The sequence below is a fragment of the Nothoprocta perdicaria genome, unplaced genomic scaffold, assembly GCF_003342845.1.
Source record: "Nothoprocta perdicaria isolate Ctin4 unplaced genomic scaffold, notPer1 scaffold_78, whole genome shotgun sequence".
Taxonomy (NCBI): Eukaryota; Metazoa; Chordata; class Aves; order Tinamiformes; family Tinamidae; genus Nothoprocta; species Nothoprocta perdicaria.
This window is the reverse complement of record NW_020456065.1, coordinates 3031405-3052901: the sequence shown is the minus strand read 5'-3', so window position 1 is coordinate 3052901 and position 21497 is coordinate 3031405.

The following is a 21497-nucleotide window of genomic DNA, read 5'->3' as shown; positions in this document are numbered from 1 at the left end:
CGCTGGCACCGCACGTGGCTCGGCCTTGCGGTTCTGCTTCACGGTCTCGAGGTGGGCGAGGAACAAAACAACAACAACAAAAATAAGTTGCACTAATTCCTGCAATGTTGGTTATTGTGTACCAAAAACACGGCTTAATGGAGCACAAAMGTAACAGCAGAACCCACCTCATGTGCTGAATACCTGACCTCTGTATGTGGTGGCTCTGCCCCGTCTTGGTTTCTTAAATGGGTGAAGCTTTTGGGAATTTGCAGGCAAAGCTGGAGAGAGCAGTGCTGTAGGGATAACCCCAAGTACCTACCAGTCTTGAGTTAGGCAAGCGTCTGCACAAAGCAACTTGTGCTTCTACTCATCTGTGAAACGGAGACTGAGCCTCTAAGATTCGCTAATTCATTTTTCTCCCCGCCTCAAGATAGAGTGCTAATCTTTTTAAAGCTAAGGTTATTTTGTAATAACATCACTGCAAGATCTTGGACTTTAAGAAGAATACCGGATGTTGCACAGCTCCCGACAACCTGCAAACTACCTTATTTCASAATAGCTTCTGTGCAGGAGATGTGGCATTTTGATCAATATTCACTCTTCTGAGATTTGTAGCTCATAGATTGTATCAGTTTTAATGTTTCTGCCTTTTTTATAGCAAGTGGAGTATGCATTTTTTGAAATTAATGTTCCCAAAGAATTTATTATGTAAAAGGCAAGACACTATGCTAATAATAGTAGTAATGAGATCTGAAGTGACTTGCAAATTACTTCTCTGAGTGCAAATTTTATGTGGACTCAGACTCGTGGCTGCATGTCAGATTGCTAATAACTGGAGACTGTTTCTTTAAAAGAAGTTTGCTCAGAATCACAGGATGGTTGACGTTGGAAGGGACCTCCAGAGATCATCTAGTCCAACCCCCTGCTCCAGCAGGGACACCTAGAGCACGGGGCACAGGGCAGCATCCAGGTGGGTTTGGAAGATCTCCAGAGAAGGAGGCTCCACAGCCTCCCTGGGCAGCCTGTGCCAGGGCTCTGTCACCCTCACAGGGAAGAAGTTCCTCCTCCCATGGAGATGGAACTGCCTGTGTTGCAACTTGTACCCATTGCCCCTTGTCCTATCCACCACTGAGCCACCACTGAGAAGAGTTTGGTCCCAAGAAGAGTTTTCTGTCCCAAGAGTTGTGCCCAAATGCTCTCCAGCTTCCCTGTCCTCCTCTTTCAGTATATTGTCTTGCATAAGTCCATGGCCTTAAGTATATCGACACGTAACCTGCAACAATCTTTTTGACACAATTTTAACATTCTTCTACACTATCTATTTTTCAGGTATGCTTCATTATTCACGTTCAGATATGAACATGAAAATACTCTAATACTTTGAAAATACTTTTTTCAATGTAGCATTTTTTTCCAAAAATTTACTGTTACATCTTAAAATCATGTGTTCAAATCTCGACTCTGTTTCATTTATTTCAATGGATAGTTTTCCTTGAGGGTCAGAATGGGTCCAAAAAGAACATATTGAAAATATACTTTACTTCTTAATTTACTTCCCCCCCCCCAGTGTTAGCTCAAATAAGAATGTAATTTCAAAAAAAAAATCATGTTCCACTGCATTTCTATTTTTTTCCCCCACTCTCCATCAAAACAATCCTTTTAAGGGCTCCTTCCTGTTCTACTTCCCCTTTTTTTTTCTAAAAAAAAAAAAAAACAGCTGAGCAGCTGAGACAGGCATTTATTACTGCAATTCTGACATAATCTGAAACATGGCAACGCAAATTRTGATTCTGTAGTACATATGGTATTGCCGAAAAACAGACGGAATTGAGGTTCATGTTCCATTTGCAACATACTTTCTATATTAAGTACACTTAGTACAAGTCGGGAATTCATACTTCATTGGAAAACAGTAAGGCTTTTTTCAGGGCTACAATGCCAAAGGAGCTCTTGATGGTATTTGGATTCTTTAGTGTCTTAATAATATAATAAAGAATTACAGGGGCAGAAGACAAGCCCTTTTTGCTTGGTTTGCTTGGTTTCTAGGGATCCAGTCCACAGTTCCTTTTCTCCCCTTGGCTGGAACTCAGTCCGCTTCAGTTTGGGCCTAGCGGAGCATCAAGCACGGTCGGCCAAGGGCCAGAGCTGTTTTGCCTGCAGTGCCACAGCACCAAAGGAAGCAGAAAGATTTTCTTGCTTGGTTATGTAATGTCTTCTAATCTCTCGCAGAATAGTGCCTTTCAAGTATTGGTTCTGAGGCGTGCCTCCTTCACAAACATAGACCAGTCTGCAGTTGCTGAACTCCTCCTGCTAATGTGCAGTGATTACTTAGCTGTCATCCTTCCAGGGCTGCATTTCCTTGCTATTCTTATTGATGATMCTAGCGCACAAAAAAAGAGAAGTCATCATAAATGGATTTTTTTGCTTTGCATTAAAACAAATGCTGCATGATCACATTTGCTTGTGAGTCTCAAGAGGTTTAAAAAAATATTCCTTTTACTTTTTGGTTTCTGCTGCTTACATCGTACCTTACAAGTTGGGAAATGCACCTAATGTCTTAAATAACATAAGCCATAGCTAGATTTCCCTGGAAATTCATCCTACTTCCACTTAGAGGCTCCTCATTTTTAACCACGCTGCTGGATTTCATGGCTAAGCATTTGTCAGGAGTGTGGCTTATTTTCTCTTGGGAGTCTTTACCTCCACAGCACTACCCGTGCTCGCCTGTTCCCGGGATGAGCGGTACTGGAGAATGGCTCCACCTGGAATATAACTACAGCTTCCCCTCCCCCAGACGGGTTATCGCTCTGCTAAGTCAGTTCCCCAAAATGGTTTGGGGAAGAGCTCCACGAACAGCTGTGCTCACCCAAAAGAGCAAGTGACACAGGCCGAGCAACAGCCCCTGGCAGCTCCGCTTCGCCCATTCCCTAAACCAGGGACCCTGCCTTCCTGGAGGCCGCCTGTCCRGTGGAAAATGTGTTCCTGATCACAGGCCTCCTCCTCTCCCCCTTCTTAGCAAAGGAAGAGAAAGCATTAGACAACCACAAAGCACTTGAGCACAAGAGTTTCTTGAGATTCCCATTTCTAAAGTCCATTTTGGAACATTTTTACCTAGGATTTTTGCTTTGCAGAGAAGAGTCAAGCCATTTGAAACAAGAAGAACAATAGGAATCTTTTAAAGCAAGAGACCTTTAAAATCATTGTTTCAAGATTATTCTCTGTGTTAATGTTATCTATTAACAGTATCGCTCTGTACTTGCAAAATCTAGTCCTGGCTATTCCATGAAGGAGCCAAAATAAAAACCAACCAGGAAAGAGAGAAATCATTATCCAAAAGCCATTTGAAAAATAGTTGTAAAAGTAGAATAAAAATGATATGGGCATAGTTACCCCCCGCCCCCATGCAAAACAAATATATGGGATAAATGTCTTAAGTTCCCCAACATGTTCTTTCCTTCTTTCCTTCTTTCCTTCTTTCCTTCTTTCCTTCTTTCCTTCTTTCCTTCTTTCCTCTCTCCCCTAGGTGGCTACAGGTAATTTAGAGCTCAGCAGCAAAGAGGAGTCCTTCCAATAGGCATTACCCTCCATTTATCAAGCAGCAGAATGTTTCAGAACTTTTCCCAGAAATACTTTTTTTTTTTTTTTTTTGTCATTGAAAAGGTAACTCATCTAAGGGAACATGTTTCACAACAAATTGCTACCTCCTACTTGAGTAAGAATATTTTTACACTTTTTTACTCTTCTATAGTGAATCTTTTCAATGTTTATTTTGAGACTATTTCAGCTCAAACAGTTATATTATTTATAGTATTTAGCATCGTGTATACACACTCAGATACTCAATATCCATATAACTTATTTTGATTCACAAAATATTTATACAAATACTGTAACAAATTCAAAATCTTTTTTTTTTYGATTTTGAGTGTATTCATTTCTCGAATGTCAGAATTTCTTGCAGTATAAAAAGACATATTCACTTCTATTCATCTCCTCAATCATCTCTTGCTTCCTATTCAAGCAAATACCTATTAAAATAAATGATAGCCTATTATAGCTGTTGGACAAATTTCCCATACATGGAATCAAAGCCCTCTTCCTTTAATTAAATAATGAACGGCAATTGCTTCATTAGCCAATGTCCTTATATTAGACTGCGTAACCGGATAAGCCATAATGCTGATTCTAACTATCAGTATCCTGTGATTCACAAATAAAACTAGAAGGCAAGGATAATGACACTAGTGGACAAAATAAAATCCCATTCTTTGCTCATTCTTTGCCTGTTTATTTAGACGAAGACCCAAGGACGGAGGCATGAAAGGACYGGGACCACTGAAGTGCATTATGCCAGGCTTTAGGTATTCAGCTGTTAGTTTACCAAAAACCTTACCCTAAGTTCCCTTAATAGGTATGGAAGAGACAAACATGCTGTAAAATGTGATCTATAACACTGAGCAAATGCCAAGCTGCAGAAATAAATTGCTGAAAGAGGCCAAAATCCTGCTAAGGATGGGGCAGCTACTTCTGAAAAAGCGGGAAGCTGCTTTAGACCAGGCTTCCTGCTTCCCAGCTGGAGCTTCATGATTCACGTTCACATCTAGCTGCTCGGCTTCCCCATCGCAGCATGATCTACAGGCTCCTTGCTCGGCTGCTCTTCAGGAATGAGGGGAATGCAGCCTCTACGCCCCGCATGGTGTAGGAAGGCCCAGCACCCAGACCTGCCATCTCCCGGGCGCCTCCTCCAAACATGAAGGGATTACACAGAGCAGCAGCACCCTCACCGCCTCCTCCAGCGGCCGTGTTTTTGAATGTGTAAGTGGCCGAGGCTGCTGTGGTTCCTGCCAATGCATTTCTGTCAGGGTGCTCAAAGAGTGGCGGTCTCCTCGGGAAAGACGAACTAAGAAGCACCTACTCCCTTGCAGGGAATTCTCTGTCCAACAATTGTCCTTGTTGGACAGAGAGCTTCCAGCACTGAGGAAACTCTCCTGATGAAAACGAATATGAAACCTAGGTGGGAGTCTGAAACTTTTGCTTTCAGATTTATGTTTTTCATCAATCCACGTGTAGGCAGGTTTAGATAACATGGTGGTTATTAGCCAAAGCTTCGTTGTATTCAGGCCCTAGAAGCATTAATGACAGGATGGACAGCCCCTCGCAAATGACCCTGATTTCCCTTGCAGTTTATTTTTTATCCAATAAAAATCAGGACAAAACTCCATGGGTTTATACTGTCATCAAAGAGCTTTGTAAAATTAATACTTCTCATCCAGCATCACACCAAACTACTGAGTGTCCAGTCTAGGTGTAGTTATTTTTGCAGATTGAACTGCCTGTTTGCCTGTTTTATATTGGGTGAGATTTTCTATATTGTTTCTTTTACATTTACATTACATTTACATTTACATTTACATTAGTTTCAAGACCATATGCACCTCATTTTGTTGAAAAAGTAACGGTTTAATGGTTTGTATCTTACTATTTAACTTTAAGATATTATTTGTAAAAATGCAAGTAGATGCAAAAGATTACTGACATACATACAGGATCAGGCTTGTGCAGTACTACATTTTTTACCTGAATGTAGAAAATGCTTTCATTCTAATTTTTTTCTCAGAAAATATATTCTACCCGTTGTTTCAGTGAGTAATGATATTTTACCACATTCACTGACTGCAACAATAACAGCTTTTTATGTTTTTTTTTTTTTTTTCATTTTCTTTTCTTACGAAAAGATGGTTTTACAAACCATGGTTTTACAATGGSTTTAACAAACAAGCCTGGCTCACATAAATTTTATGAAACAAGACTGACGATTACAAATCATTTTCACTGCCATATTCACTTCGGTGATCAAGAAGTCAACATTTTAATAGCTAATATTGGGGAGGTTACCAACCAAAAAGAAAGGGAAAAAAATACCTACGTAAATCAGTCTAACATTCTACATTCCTACTTCATGTACTTATACATATCAATCAGACTGGTTAATATATATAAATACATGAAGGGGGAATGTAGGGAAGAAGAGGACAAGCTCCTCTCAGTGGTGGCCAGTGACAAGACAAGGGGTGACTGGTACAAGTTGCAACACAGGCAGTTCCGTCTCCATGTGAGGAGGAACTTCTTCACTGTGAGGGTGCCAGAGCCCTGGCACAGGCTGCCCAGGGAGGCTGTGGAGTCTCCTTCTCTGGAGATCTTCCAAACCCGCCTGGATGCCGCCCTGTGCCCCGTGCTCTGGGTGTCCCTGCTGGAGCAGGGGGCTGGACTAGATGATCTCTGGAGGTCCCTTCCAACGTCAACCATCCTGTGATTCTGTGATTCTGTAACAGAAAACTTTAAAACCTCCTGTTGTTATTAATCCACTAACAAAATGGTTGAGGGCAGAGTGGCTGGTGTCAGTGGGTGGTCTAGGCGTAGCTGTATGGCAGCCTCTAAATAAATGATCAACTACAAGCTTCCCCTGTTCACATGAAGGATAGGATTGGACCCAAAGTTACAGCTGGCATCACAAAATCTGTCACTTGGAATACTCTAATGAGCTTTCCAATCCCACTTGTGCTGAACAGACCAACTGAAAACAAAGTARTTTAATATGCAAAACATTTAAACCTGATTCTTGTTGACAGATTTCGTTGTGACTTTTCCTCATCAATTTGCTTTACAGAAATGAAATCCACCTAATAGTACACTCAGCTTAGTGACCTTCACTGCTATAGTATCATAGCATAGCAGACGCAAAGCCTTTAAATGTTAAAACATGAACAGCTGTGGTGAAACATAAGACTTAAAAGAGTGACACATTAAATAAACTGAAGCCCAATGAGATGAGATGGGCTTATAAATTGTGGTGTTAGTCATACTGCTTGACAAGTGATATTCAGTGGCACTTGCTGCTYAGTGGGGACTTTCATTGATGATCGTTAGGAGTCCACTTGGAAGAATACTTAATACAGACCTTAAATACTCATCTTGCTACTCTGTGACACATTTGTTRCAGGCTACCAAGAGAACCATTGTAGGGGCAAGCTTTAGCGGCATCAAACTCCACATTTGTAGAGAAATTAGGCGGTGTACAGTCATTAGGGCATTGTGCTGCACCTTGGGGCAGTGGTAATTTGGGGAAGAGCAATTCTGTGAATTAAAGTGGAAGCAGCAATGACGTGGTGATGTTACACACTCCTTCAGGGGAGCTTGGGACAGTCGTCTCATCTGTCTTTGTCTCTTCAGAAACACTGAGGACAAACTGACAACAAGAATCTGTCTATAAACAGCAGTTCAGATACCTTCTCTTAAAGCCAATGCATATTCTTTGGCAAGCTCAATGTAACATTCCAGAGAATCAATGAAGCAACACAAACTCCAAAGGAGAAAACCAATGGCAAGCATTTATTGTGAAAACAGATAGAATGAATAATTCATTATATGAACAGGATGTGGATAAATCCTCTTAAAATATGCAAACAGATCTGGATAAGCAGTTTTCCTAACAGTAGCTTGTTGGCGTTACAGGAAGGTGAAGCCTCCCATGTCTAGTTCAGTGGTGCAACCCCTAGGAAATATGTTGCAGATGAAWTATTTTGAGAGCTCTCACTGCTTGTTTACCTAGGCTGAGAGACTGTACGGCTGGAACTGTGGGAAGACAAATGCTAACTGCAGAAGGCCGTACATAATTGCAATTGGAATTGCCTGTGGAAAAAAACTCCCTGGTATCAGGTGATATGTTTGAGCACCCTGCACCACTTTAGATGACCTGGGTGGGAGTTCAGTGGCCCTGGGTGCTTGCAGTGTCAGTTCCTCCCCTGCTTCACAAGGCTTTACAAAGGGCCACCTTTGTGATGCCCTAGGGAGAAGTGACAGTGCTGCACTGGAAACACGAGTTCCATGCATGCGTTCCTCCTGCAAGAGGGAGAACATTCATYCCCCCACCAAACRTGTGTGTGAAGTAAGCTAAGAGGTWCAYCTTTACACTTCTTCAATGATGACTTTTTCTTTGCTTTCAGATAGATGATAAAAGTGAATTCAAATTGGCTTCTATTCCATCAGACTTTGGCCACCACAGAGCAGAAATCTGGATTCCTTTAATTTCCAAATGAAACAGACATCTTAGTGGAGTCTTCTGCAATTGCCAGGGTATGCTCATTAATTCCTACAGTGAAAGGGTTCAAATGTTCACTAAATAAATTCAGTGAAAGTAAAACTTTGGATCTTGGTAATGTACTTGATGTGAAGACCTAACCGTATGGACAAAAGAATCAATTCCAGCACAAGAAGTTATGGATTTGAGGAGTCATCTGGAAAGGGCCTGAGTCTACTTTCTGTGGAATAACATTGCTTCTTTGGATCTATTAGGATATTTTTCTCAAAGCAGGTTGTCCTTTTAAAGTAGCCTAAACTTAGATTCATGAATGATATGGAACTATCGGCAGGCACCTCCTTAAGATTTTCCCAGGTGACCMGGAGATCTCCAGAAGTTCACCTGAAAATGTGACCTTCCAAACTCGCTGCTCTGCCATCTCTTTGGTGGTGCTGGATCCACAGCGTTTCACTGGGCCTGCTCCACTGCGCAGCGGAGCCTCTAGGGTAAGGATYTGCCTCTGACAAAGCTGATTCATCACTCCCTCCCAGCTGCTTACAACTGCAAATCCTTCAAACCTTGAGTGTCTTCCCCTTTTCTAGCCCTGCAAGATACCCTTATGGCAAAGCTGAAAACAACAAGGTAAGGAAGTAGATGATATCAACACACCCATAATTGCAAGCTAGGAARTTACCACCACCTTCTGGTTCGGATACAACTATGACTGCAGCRGTGTCACATCATACCCATTTTATGCACACTCTCCAAGCTTTCAAAATGCAGAGCAGTCAGAAGTTGACTCATGGCATGGGCTAGGGAAGAGACATCCCACTTGSCCACCTGTAACTGGTATCTCCTCCCCTTCTAAAGTGCAGCTGCATTCTCAAGCACAGCACTGCAGCTCCAGTGCAGCTCCCCAGGGAAGCTGCACTGCTCCATTAAAAATGTGCCCTATGACACAGGGCTGCAAGGCAGATGCTAACTGCCATGGCTGGAGCAGACCCCTCCTCCTTATCCCTTCYTTATCAGGAAGCATAAAAATGGTGACAAATAGGGAACAGCTATAAACCTAGATGTCGTTGCTAGAACAAAACTTATTGCTGGTGCCAAAGTTTAAAGAGAGAAATGAGCCTACCTTAGCTACAAAAGCAGCTTAAGCTTAAGCACCATCTAACTATGGATTCCTTAGCTGGCCCTGAGAAAAGCTGCAGCAGAGTTCATGTCACATTGTCATGTACTAAGTCTGTAACTTGCCCTCTGGTCCCACTCTACTGTTTCAACACCGAACAGCAAGAACATAMTTGCTAGCAAAGCACCTTTCCCCCAATGCATTTTGCCAGAATAGGTTAACCAATAATTGCAGAGAACTCTCAAGCTCTCCCAGGATGGTGGCAATGAGCTGCTGTAAAATATTGTGTTCKCTATACGCGTGCATATATTACATGGACATTTAGGTGGTGCCACTCCGTGCATAAAAGTTACTTTGCATAATTACAGGCACTTTTGCAAAATATTTATTTATATTCTTCAGTGCCTGCATACTATATGTTCTTTCATTTGGTTGAGAATGTTTATAATAGCCTCCTATAATAGTTGTAGCTATTTAAATGGGGCTGAAGATTGATTTCTGCAATACCACAGAACAAAGTCCACAGATCTTTGGAGACTCAGCCCGCAGGAACAGGCTCACGACAGAGGGCTAGAGGTTTAAGAAACCATTACTTTCTTCTCCACCTCTCCCCAGTTTGTCACCACCCTTTTGCCAGGGGAAAAGCAGCTCGCCCAGGCTGCGTGCACAAGCCTCGGCTGCAAAGTCTGGCAATTTGCTGCAAATCTCTGCTGAAAGTGGGTTAGTGCTAAGGCAGCAGATGTCGTGCTGAGACACATGCAGGTGCTCCATCCTGCCGGACCCGCTTGTGGGAGAGGTAGCCGATAAAACAGGGGCCAAACGGATGGCTGGAGGGGTTGTGTGCTCAACAACCTCAGCTCAATACACCAGACTGCCTCCTTGAACCAAAAAGGTGGGTAAGCTGCTTTAATAAACTTGTACTACAGTTGAAGCAAACCTGTGACTTCTGCCATTTCCAGGTAGAACAATTCAGCACCTCGGGTTCAGGAGCGTTCTGCTGAATCCAGGTGAATCTCTGGCGAAGCCTCTACATGGTTACTGCAGCCAGCTGAGAGCACAAAGCGAGCTCTAAGCTTCGTGGTTCTGGGTGAGAGCCACCAGACAAGATCACAGAAGACGCCGGGCCTGTTGGCGCAGGGCTGGCAGGGCAAGAGGAGCCCCAGGCGCAGCAGAGCCGTGCGACGGAGCACGTCAGCGGGCGGGTGAGCGCGCTGACCGAGCGCCACGGCCTGCTAGTGCAGCCCTGCTCGCTGCTGGAGACACGGCTCCCTGGGGAGACACGGGCATCGCCCAGCCTGCCGGCGCCAGCGCCACCTTCGCTAGGTCCTTCGGCATCCCGGGAAGGGAGACGTTCAATGGGGAATGCGTGTGCTCGGGGCGAGGGCGCTTTGAGAGAAAGGTTACAAAAGGTGAAAAATAGTGTCACATCTTGCACATCATTCTTAGGGCGTAGCAAGTCTTTAGCTTCTAGAACCATCTTTTATGGCCATCTTACCTTTCCCTTTCTCATAAATTTCAAAATTTACAATTTTGCATTCATGTTATTCCTCATTTCCCCTTCCAATGTGCGTTATTTCTTCTTTTTTTTTTTTTTTCTGAGCGTTTGTAAAACCAAATTTAATAAATGCTCACTTTTTTTAAACACATAAGGTTGTAAAATACAGGAGACAATTGTAAATCGCTTTCACAGATGTAACTGTGTAAAATAATCTTTGTGTGATTGACCTAAAATTGAAGTAGAAAATGTTGAATGGCCGAGTTGATTCTACATGTATAGGAAAATCTCATTAGACTAGAATGCCAATGAAAACTGCCCAGCTGTCCATCTCAGATATATGTTGTAATTAATACTGCACATATTTAGTTTTCAGAATACTTTTCCTATATACCAAAGCCAAAGTAGAACATAAATATTAAGTTGCTACATAATGGGATGACATGATTATCATAAATATAAACCAAAAAACTCATTCATCTAAAACTSATTCTCATTCATCATTCATCTAAATGAATGAGTTGATAGATGTTATTAAGGCTAAATTTAATGTGAACCTTTATACGTGTGATTAAGAACCCACACAAATAGTCAAACTATATTTTTAGCTTGGCTATGGAGAGTGTGTTACCTGTTTTGGTGAACACTGCAGGCCTGGTTTTACTCGTCTGTTCGCTGTACAACTGCAGTGCTCACCACAGGTTTGCATGGTGTAGAAGGGAGGTAGCATTTGCATTCTTTCGTATGACTAAGCCCTTCTGTCATGAGGCTAGCATTCACAAATTAAGAGGAAGGGCAAGATTTTTCATTCCGCCCACGAGGAGGAGTAACTCATTTGCAACACAGAAATATTACAGACGTAGCTTGGAGGAGATCTTGAGCTAGCACGGACATGTCCATCTGGTGACAAGCAGTCCTTTAAGGTCTACACACTGCTGCAAGGGAGAGACTTCTGTCGGTCTCATTTGGCAGACTGGATCTCTTCTTCAGCCTTCAGAGTCATGGGAAACACATTCATATAGCACAAAAAAAATCTGCTTTTCCAGGAAGCGGATCAAAATCCCCGCAGATAAAAAAGATCTTGCCACTAAATAACTGTTGTGTTCAAAGAGCACTTCAGTGCTGAAGTGCAACTAGTCTTTTTTATTTGAGAGGCTTTAGCCTCTCATCATAGGAGGAAAAAAAAAAAAGGCTAATGAATACGCTCTGCCTCCTTCGGACTAGGAAGATCTAATCCACTAACACYCTTCTCACTTAAGAACATGTTGTTTCTAACAATATATTTTCCTGCATTTCTTCTGCTAGCAGCATCCATCTGCATCTGACCTGTGCCTTCTGTAGCCGTACATGGGATGTGATGTGGTAGCAGCTCCTCTGACATGTTCTTTTTGCTCAATTTAAATATACAGAGGCCAACTCAAACTCACAAGTTGTTGGCAGCCAGCAAATGAAGAGCAACCTACACATCAGCTAACTGACAGCCTTATGCTTTGCAAAAACATAATTAGTCTGAGACCACTAATGCCTACTATTGGGGAAAATAACCACATCAGACTGCTTTTAAAGAGGAAAACCAATAGCCTCTGAAGAAAGGYGCTCATGTGAGGAACACGTGCAACAGGGTTTCCATAAAGCAGCACCCCAAAAGCAGCTTGGGAAGGTCGCTCTTGTTTTAATCTGCATTTGTGAATTAACATTCAAGGCTTATCTCTCTCTTTCCCTTTAGAACTATCAACAAAAAGTATTTACATTTCTACAAAATAGCCAACTGTAGCCAAGGAAGGGATTTTTCCATTTCACAGAAAAAAAACATGATGTCAAATAGCTTTCCCATTTCAAATAGCTTTCTCATTTCATGGTTCCCAAATTATCAATTCTTAGGTGTTCTCATTCAGAATAGTAGTATAAAGCAGTAAAGGCAGTCATTCTGGAGGGCCTTAGCTCAAGTCTCTTTTATGGCTTCAGCAGTTATTTCTTTAAAAAGATTCTTGGTAATGTTACTCTAGTACCTATTTATATCTGAGTGAAAGATGCCGGGGGAAAAAAAAAGGGCCACAGCTGCACTTGAGTAAACGCTACAATCCACAGCATTTTAGACAGCGAGGGCAGAATGATGAACCCCTGAAAGGTATCGCTAAGCAAGGAGGCCTCTTCCCTCCCGTAAAGTCTTTTCTCAATGAGTCTCTTTAAAGTCCTCGTTATAATCCTTCTGAAACATTACCAAGAGGAATACTGAGGCCTTTGGCATGTGCTAACCCAGAGAGAGGTCCTRTGAATAGGAGCGCCCATGGATAGCGACACACCTCTGCTTGGCGTTGGAAATGCAGCCTCAAGCCCTTCCTACGCCAGCTTCTACTTCAGAGCATCAGATTCCATCTCTGTGGCAAGGCGGGCAGTGAAGTTCTTGACACAGCAAATTTCTTAACTGAGAAAATAAATTCATGAGATGAGTCAAAACAGAGCTCTAAAATGACTGCCAGTGTATATGTATTTATTGCTCCTTAAAAGAACTGTCTGTTTAAATTTAGACTTGTATTTTACCTTGAAGAATGGCTCATGATTTTGTGACTTGGTCCAGGGACTAAACTTCCTGAATATACTGCAAATCTCTCAACTTGGTGGGCTCAGTTTAAAAAAAAAAAAAAAAAAAAAAAAAAGAAAGAAAGAAAGAACTGCATATGCAGCATTTATGCAGAGTTTTGATAGACTTAATTTTCTGCTTTTGTGATTCAATTTCCACTTGGTACGTATGACCTTCCCTTTGTTATGCACAGCTGTAACTGAGCAGAAAAAGGATTAGGTCATCAGGTAAGTTGTGATACATTCATTAAACAAGTCACTTCGAATAGCCTTAAATAAATAAAACATCCTGTAAGTAAAATCAGATTCTCACCTGCTTTAAAAGTTTCTTTTTAGGTTGCCAGGCTGACTTAGCAAATAACATAGTATCTTTTAATAAAAGCAAGATAAAACCTCCTGACGCTTCTGAGGTCTTTACCATGACCCTGTTTCTCTTGGTGTAAGCATTTTTGGTATAAGCACTGATAAYAGCAACCAAAACATCTTAGCCATTACATTTCAAATAGTCAATAACTTTCAGACTTTCACACCAGCTGAAGTTTCCATCCTGCAGTTGGGCTCTTCCCCAATACTGCTATGTTTTAATTGCTGTAGGACATTTTATGGGATGCGGTGGATAAATATGAAGAATCCGGCAACAAATACCAAGGTCTTAAGAAACTTTCATTGCAACAGTGTGTGTTATAAAATAAAAAGATATAGCAATGTGGTACAAAACAAAGACAAAATGCTACGTGACTTCCTAACAGAGGCTCCCTAGGGCAGAGATGCAGGAGGACAGTGCTCCTAGAGAATTACCTGAGGTAAATCAGTGTCAGGGGGTGCATTATCTTTCCAAGGGGTGGGTGACTTCTCTAAAGCCCAACTTTCAGCCTGCCCGGAGCTGCGAAGGCCAACCCTGGGCCTAGGGGAAGCTCAGCAAGGCCCGTGGCGCACGGCCYGGGTGCAGAGGCTCCCCGGGGCCGCTTGCGCCTGCTCCACAGGCCGCCCTTGGCGCGYGGGCCCGGCCAAGGGCTGCTGAACATGAACTGCAGCGGCCACAGCTGACAGCCACAAATGGAACAAATCATTATTCCGAACCTGGGATCATATAACCTGCCTGGCATACGCATGAGCAAGGCGACCAAAGTACCCTGGCCCAAAATGTCAGGCACATCACATACGACAGTCTTGAAACGAGAAATCTGGCATGACAGAGGCAGGGAGGGAAGAGAAATGGACTGACATTAGCTGGCTCAACCGGGGGCCGCCTGCAAGCCAGGAATTTGTCCCATGAGGTTGTTGTGTCCAGCTTGCCACCCTTCCTGCAGCCCTTCTGAGGGGACGGGGAATGGCAGCAGGTGCAAACTGACCCCTCCTGCTGAACCTGTGCCTGTCCCTGCTCCGTAAGGAGAGTCCTAGACCTGGCAGGCCGCCTCCAACACGGAGCAGTGCGGATCACCGTGTGCAAGCCGACCCCTCACGTACCGCCAAGGGTGTGTAATCTTGTCTCGCTCACAAGCCTCCCCTGAAGGGTAATACAGGGCATCTGAGTTAGATGTCAGGTCTGGAATACTCAACAAGATCCTATTTCCTTCTGTTGACTGCAGATGGAGTCTTGGGAAACTGAGTCCTAGTTTAGTTGACCAAAATTAGTCGCTTGAAGCTGGGGAATATGAAGTCCCTACACCCCTTCTTTATGATATGTCCCTTGAGCAAGGCAGAAAAAATCTCAGTGTTTTAAAAAAGCAATGTTTCCTGACAAATCAGTATTTGAGATCAGCCAGCTACCTTTACATCTTTAGATAATTTCCAAAAATTTTGATCAACAAAACCTTCCGTTAGTGGGAGCGGAAGATATAAGCAAGGTAAAGCCACTTGGTGGAGCAAACAAGATATAATCTCTTGACACTTCCCAAGTCTTTGCCATGTWTCTGTTGGTGTAAGCATTTTTCTTTGATGCTTGATAAAACACTTGGAAAATTATTCATGCTATTCTTATTATTGGAATTACAGCAGCCCCATTCTTTGTGAATGCAAGAAAAGGGTATCATCTCCAAACAAGTTTGGATGTCAAATAAGGTTTATTAAAAAAGCAAAACACTACTATGGTTAACCATTTTTTCTTAATACTCCCATGGCTTCACTGTATTATGCTGTGCAGAGGCTGCAGTAATGGAGCTGCTGAAAGCAGCTTTGTTTATTGTTAACCACGAACTTAGCAATGGGGGTGGGGAAGATTCCTGTCACAAGGCAGGACAGAAGTAAAGAAAAAATAACAGTGTTTACTTGTTGTTGTTTYCTGTAATATTCTGTGTTATCTAAGTAGCTGATGATGCTTTCTTCTTGGCAAGAAAACAAGGAGCTCTTGTAATAAGAAGTTAGACAGTTTCATCAGAAACATGCAGTGTATGTTGCCGCTTTATGAAAGCGTGCTGCAAGATTCAAGGTTATAAAAGAATAATGGAGAGAAGTATACTCCAGTGAAAAAAGGAAGAAGGACATACTGATAATTTCTTCTTTCTCATGGGATGACTTTGGTAGCCTTATATATTGTGCTCTGGAGGCCATGGTGGCATTATGACCCCCAGGCTCCAGGGGACAGATTTAAACTTGGTATGGCTTGATCAAGAGATCTGCCCTGTCTCATCTTGACAAGMAACTCAGCCTGTGGAGGGAGTGCCAAGGCCTAGCATTGCTATGAATTTAAAAGAATATTTTTTTATTTCCCAGCAGTTTGACATTTTGGATATATTTCTGCCCTCTCTTTTGCCATCCTCTCTCTTCTGCCCCCAACCTCTCTGAAAATTGGTATATTTGCAAAATATTAAAAAGGGAAAGTGAGAATGACAGCTGAAAGGTTCTCCTGTAAGTGTAGAGTTGAAATAAAAAATAAATTTWAAAAGAATTTATTCCTGTAAAGTATTTGCTTAAGCATGCAGCTTAACGCAGAAGAATATATCAAAAATAAAAATTTCCAATGGTTTCATAAATATGTTCCCCATACCCTTTAAAGAAATGGAGGCATAACTCTGCAATTAAGTGGGCTGTGTATCACATGTATTCTAGGAATGGCATYTGTTTGGCTAGATCCTGCTAGAGAGTAGAAAGCCTTCTCCAGCACTGCTAGACACTTTAGCCTATCCAGATCACCACACGCCTTGCTAGGACATCAGCTGTCAAGCTTACAACACTGAGGCAGGACAACTGAAAACACCCAGAACCCGAACATCCCCTTAGGGTGAAGGCAGGCAGCACRTGCTCTAGCTGCACACCAGCAAGCTGTACAATTCATCCCCAGGGAGTTCAGATCCATCTCTAAAGCACTGAACACACTAGTAGCTGATGCTTCAAAAGCAGCCTCCATAAGAGAATCTCTTTTCCCCAGCATGGGCTATGCACTACTTGGCATCATGCAGCAATGCATTCCATAAGTATGTATACATCCAATTATTTTTACAGCACCTACATGTTGCTTGAGGGCACCTTTTTTTTCCTTTTTTTTTTTTTTCTTTCGTTTCTTTCCACTTATTTTCATTAATAAGTGTGGCTTCCTGTTGGTCCACCAGGTTGGATTTTGGGATGCAAGTGACAGTTGTTTCTGAAAGCAGACCTACTGCCTGGCCAGTTCAAAAATCCAGGTACTAGGAGGGGGAGAAAGTGTATTTCCAGTTGCTCTAAATGGACCTTTTATTAGGACTTTCAGGGAAGAATGTTTGATCGCTCTCCAGAATGATTTTCTAAGTAATAACAGGCTCCTCTGTCACTGTAGGACTGAAGTGCTGGGAAACGTAGAGCACTTGTCTATTCTCCCATATAATAACCCCATATTTCTGATACACTGACACTCTTACTCTCCAGGAAGGACGTTGCAGTGGTGACAGCAAAGAAAAGTCCTTCAGGAATTGGATTCACCCTAGGGGAGTCTCTTTCTCAGGAGGCAATGGCTATAAATCTCTTTGCATTCAAAATACAACTTTACTACTTTTAATTTCTCTCATTACAGTCTTAGTCCTTTGAATAAGCTGTTCCAGACAAACATAAATGGACACACACTCACACACTCGCTATATATATGTTATTTTCTCACTTCTGTATGATGGAAAAGGAAAGTGATACATTAGGAATTATYACTATATTAAGAAATATCACTAAGATGAGCATTAAGATGATGTCACAGTAAATCATACTACTTGAAAAGATACAGATAAGATTAGTTCATTTGCTCCTCAAATAGATTTTTAGGTTGCCCTTCCACATGTACCACCACCCAAAAATTTCCTTAAGCCTTAATCACATATTATCTTTGTCATCCTCTTTGTCATCAGTTTTCAGGACCTTGTCAACGTACGCCAGAAACTACAGCATTTTTGGCAACAGATGGCACAGCAAATAAAAACCTGGACAATTTTTACATGAATGTTTGTTTATGGAGTTATTTTCTAAGCATATAAAATAGTAACCACCACATACTGCAGTATGGAAAAGCTCCTGAGAGTAATAATTTTGGAATGAATATTACTTGGCCACAATGTGAAATATCATTTGTCTTAAAAGAAATTTCTTAAAATAGGCTATTTACCTTGACACCATACTTAAATCACTTAAATCATTCTATTTCATATGGCATAGTAAGAGGTACATCTACTGTTTTTTAGAAATCTTTAATGGTGGTGATCAAGGTGGTGATCTAGAGGACGAAACATTTAAGATCAGTCCTACCAGCTGAAAGTAAGGAGTAGGTAAACTCTAAAAAAAAACCAAGAAAATCAGATTATTCAATCTTTCAAGTTTTGGATTACGATTTTTGTGTAACTCTTAATATAACACAAATTTTGTAACAAACCAACCACTTCATGTTTTAAGTAATTTTCACGCTGTGCCTRCTGAGTGCTAAACTACACTACTAATTCCTGGTGTTACTGTAATTTAGTCTATTAGATTGCTATCACTTGAAGCTTTTTTTCCTTTTAATCTAAGGGAACTCAGAACTATTTGGAAAGCATATATGAAGAAAATTGTTTCCAGCTGTTCAGTCCAACTAAATCTGAACTTCCTCAGAAAGAAGATTCTCCATACTATTGTGTTCTTACAGAACCAAGCACAAGAGCGTCCTCATTCTTGACAGAGATCCTTGGACTAATGCTACCAAACTCATATATAGTATTGTAAAAAAGGAAAACCTGCCAAATCTCCAAGTCAAATATCACCAGTAAGTGGAAAAGCAAATAAAATTTTAAGAAGTAGAGAAAACAAAGGATTTCCTTGTAAGATTTCTTCTTTGCACCAGTATGTTGGGGTTTTTTTGCCTTGTGAAGTTCAAGCTGAAAACACATCTACTGYTTACTATTCTTCTAACCTAATATGAATCACTTAACATAACTCACAAGGTTAATGCAGTTTGGATATAATTTTTGTAATTGCTCACTAACTGTCATTCCCCTAAAACACAAATCTCCAGTACCTGAGATTTTTAAGGAATCGGTCTGTAACATGATACAACTCTTGCTGTAGGCTTCAAGAAGTTGAAGTTTCAGAAATATGGAGAAAGTAGAACTTGTTCCTAAAATATTAGTAGTAGTAGTAGAGAGATAACTCTGGTGAATCAGAATGTCTGGAAATGCTGTTAAAATACTCCAAAGTAGATACAAATGCCTGCAGCAGCCAACGAGCTCATATACTCCCCAAAAGAAAACCTGAGGAGTTCTAGAGCTCTTCCAAAAAGTAAGCTACCAACACAAAGTGCTTGTTATCAAATTAGTTGTCTCTTGAGGAATCAAATTAAATGTCTGAAGGTCTGTATTTACACCCTTGCTGCAGCAYGGCCAGGCTGTTAACACTGTCTACTCACACATTCTTTGAGATTTGGGACAATTCCACAATTACAACACTCTGATTGGTGATAAACTTAGGAGTCATTTACTGCGTATTAATTACATCATTTGAGAGCATGGCATGACCAATCACTAACATTACCCACAGTACAGAACACATAGTACATGCATAAGGCATGAGTGACACATTCTGTTTTTCAAGCTATAGTTCTGGTGATTTTTAGTCAGGAAAGAACAGTTAATTTACAGTAAGTACTAATTTTAGCTTTAAGAAGTACTCAAGATAGATGATATGATATAAAATCTCCTTATTACTGTAATTCTGGCTTTTACATTAAACTTCTGTTCCATTTATTATTTGCTCTACACTGCCTGTGCTGTATATTTCTCCTTCTCTTCTGTAGGGGATGGTCAGAACAAACAAGAGGGACCAGGAACGGCATGGTATATATTGTATATACAAAGGGGAAGCTTGAGTAAACCTGGGCCTAAAACTTCTCCTTACTGATGTCTTGCACATATTTGCTTCTTCCCATATATTAAGGAGCTAATGCAAGTTGGCTTAACCATATATGTCACTCCTCACCTCATYGAATTTAGTAGCACTGGACTCCCTTAGTTTGATTCACCGAGAGGATATGAAATGGAAACACTTWAAAAAAGTGTAATGACTTTTCCTCAGTGTCATGTTCATAACAGCATGTCTTTACCTGTGAAAGGCTTCAATATTAATGCCATATTTTAACAATCAAAGGAACTCCTTACACTGTCAATGATTTTTTATTAAGATGCAAATCAAGAACAATCTCTGATCTTCTCACAGAGCCTAAAAGCACTTTATTAATTAGTCCCGCTCCATCTGATACCTGAAGAGACTTCCCTCATGATAGGAAGACTGACTTAAAAATTATCTTTTGAATTCACATTTGTGACCAGTAATGAGGAGCCTGAATTGTATATAAGCCATCAAAATCATAAGATAATACTAATTATTATCAAAAATCAGTGTATATTCTCTTTAAAGAGAGAGAACTTGAATTCTTTGGTGTAGCAGTTTAATCACTATTTCATAAACCAGTTCTGACACCTAAATTCTATTAGACGCTAAAATGAAATATCCTGTGCTAGACAGGCAGAACAAGATTTCACTGACTCAAGAGTGTTTCCTGACTGCTCTTTAGGTGAATTTTTCTTCATGCTTTCTCACTCACCACTTTGTAAGTTTGACCGTCTCTTCCTTCATCTTTTATATATATACATATGTATATATATATATATATATACCCTTTAAAAACTATGATCCAACAGAGTACCTATGGTGATTACACCTTCACCTGTTGCTGTCATCTTGTCTGTAATTAACCTTTGAAGTGCTTCATTGCTATCTCAGCTCAAGCAATAAAACCCTTCAGACAAGCACCATGGCTCGTTGTCAGTCCTATGGAGCCTGCTCTTCTAGCAATCCATAACACATTAATAATAATTTGTTAATATTTATGTCCCTTTAAGATATCTCGTTATATTGGGCAGAACTTTGCTCCAGCTAACACATGTCCAGTATTCAAGCTGCAGGATAACTGTTTCTCATAGGAAAAGCTTTAAGATCTTCATGCATTTTGGCAGGCTGACCAGGCATGCTGTAACTGTGGGCACAAAAGGAAAGCCTGAACAAGATAAAATAGATGTCCACGTTTTCCACCCACATTCAAAAACTCTCCAAAGTTGTTGAACATATGCTGGTCCTGATTCAATAAAGCATCCTCTTCTCTCTACACCAAATTTTCCATTTCCACAGCTTCAGCAGGACTGAACAGTGTCTTAATTTAAAGCTTTAGCCTGAGGAGATTTGTTTAAAGGATCTAATCCAGTGAAACAATCTTTCAGCTGAACATGCTAATGTGAGCAGTTTACACAAACTAGTCCTAAATTTACATCTCCCAGAGGCAGTCTTCTGTGGTACTACTATAGCACCATAGTGCAAGATTATATGGCATTACGAGAGTATTGCTCCCCAACTCTGATGCATTTAATATTTTGAATTAAATAATTATAAGTCAACAACCATCCRATTAAGGCTTACACTGAACAACCACTTCTGTCTATATTTTAATAATTTTTTATTTCTGTGGCTTAGATATCCAAAAGACAATAATTGTCCAGAACACTCCAGTTAGCAGTTTTCTGTCATCTCTGCTCATCACCCAGAAAATGATTTTTATTTTATTTTATTTTATTTTATTTTATTTTATTTTATTTTATTTTATTTTATTTTATTTTATTATTTCTTAGGGGTTTGTATTTGAATTCTCAGGTTATTTTTTCGTAATAGTATTTTTTATTTAAATAAATAACAAAATCGAAATTCCAGGTTCACAACAACTGCAAACCTAGCTAATCTTCGGGCTTTTTTTTTTTTTTTTT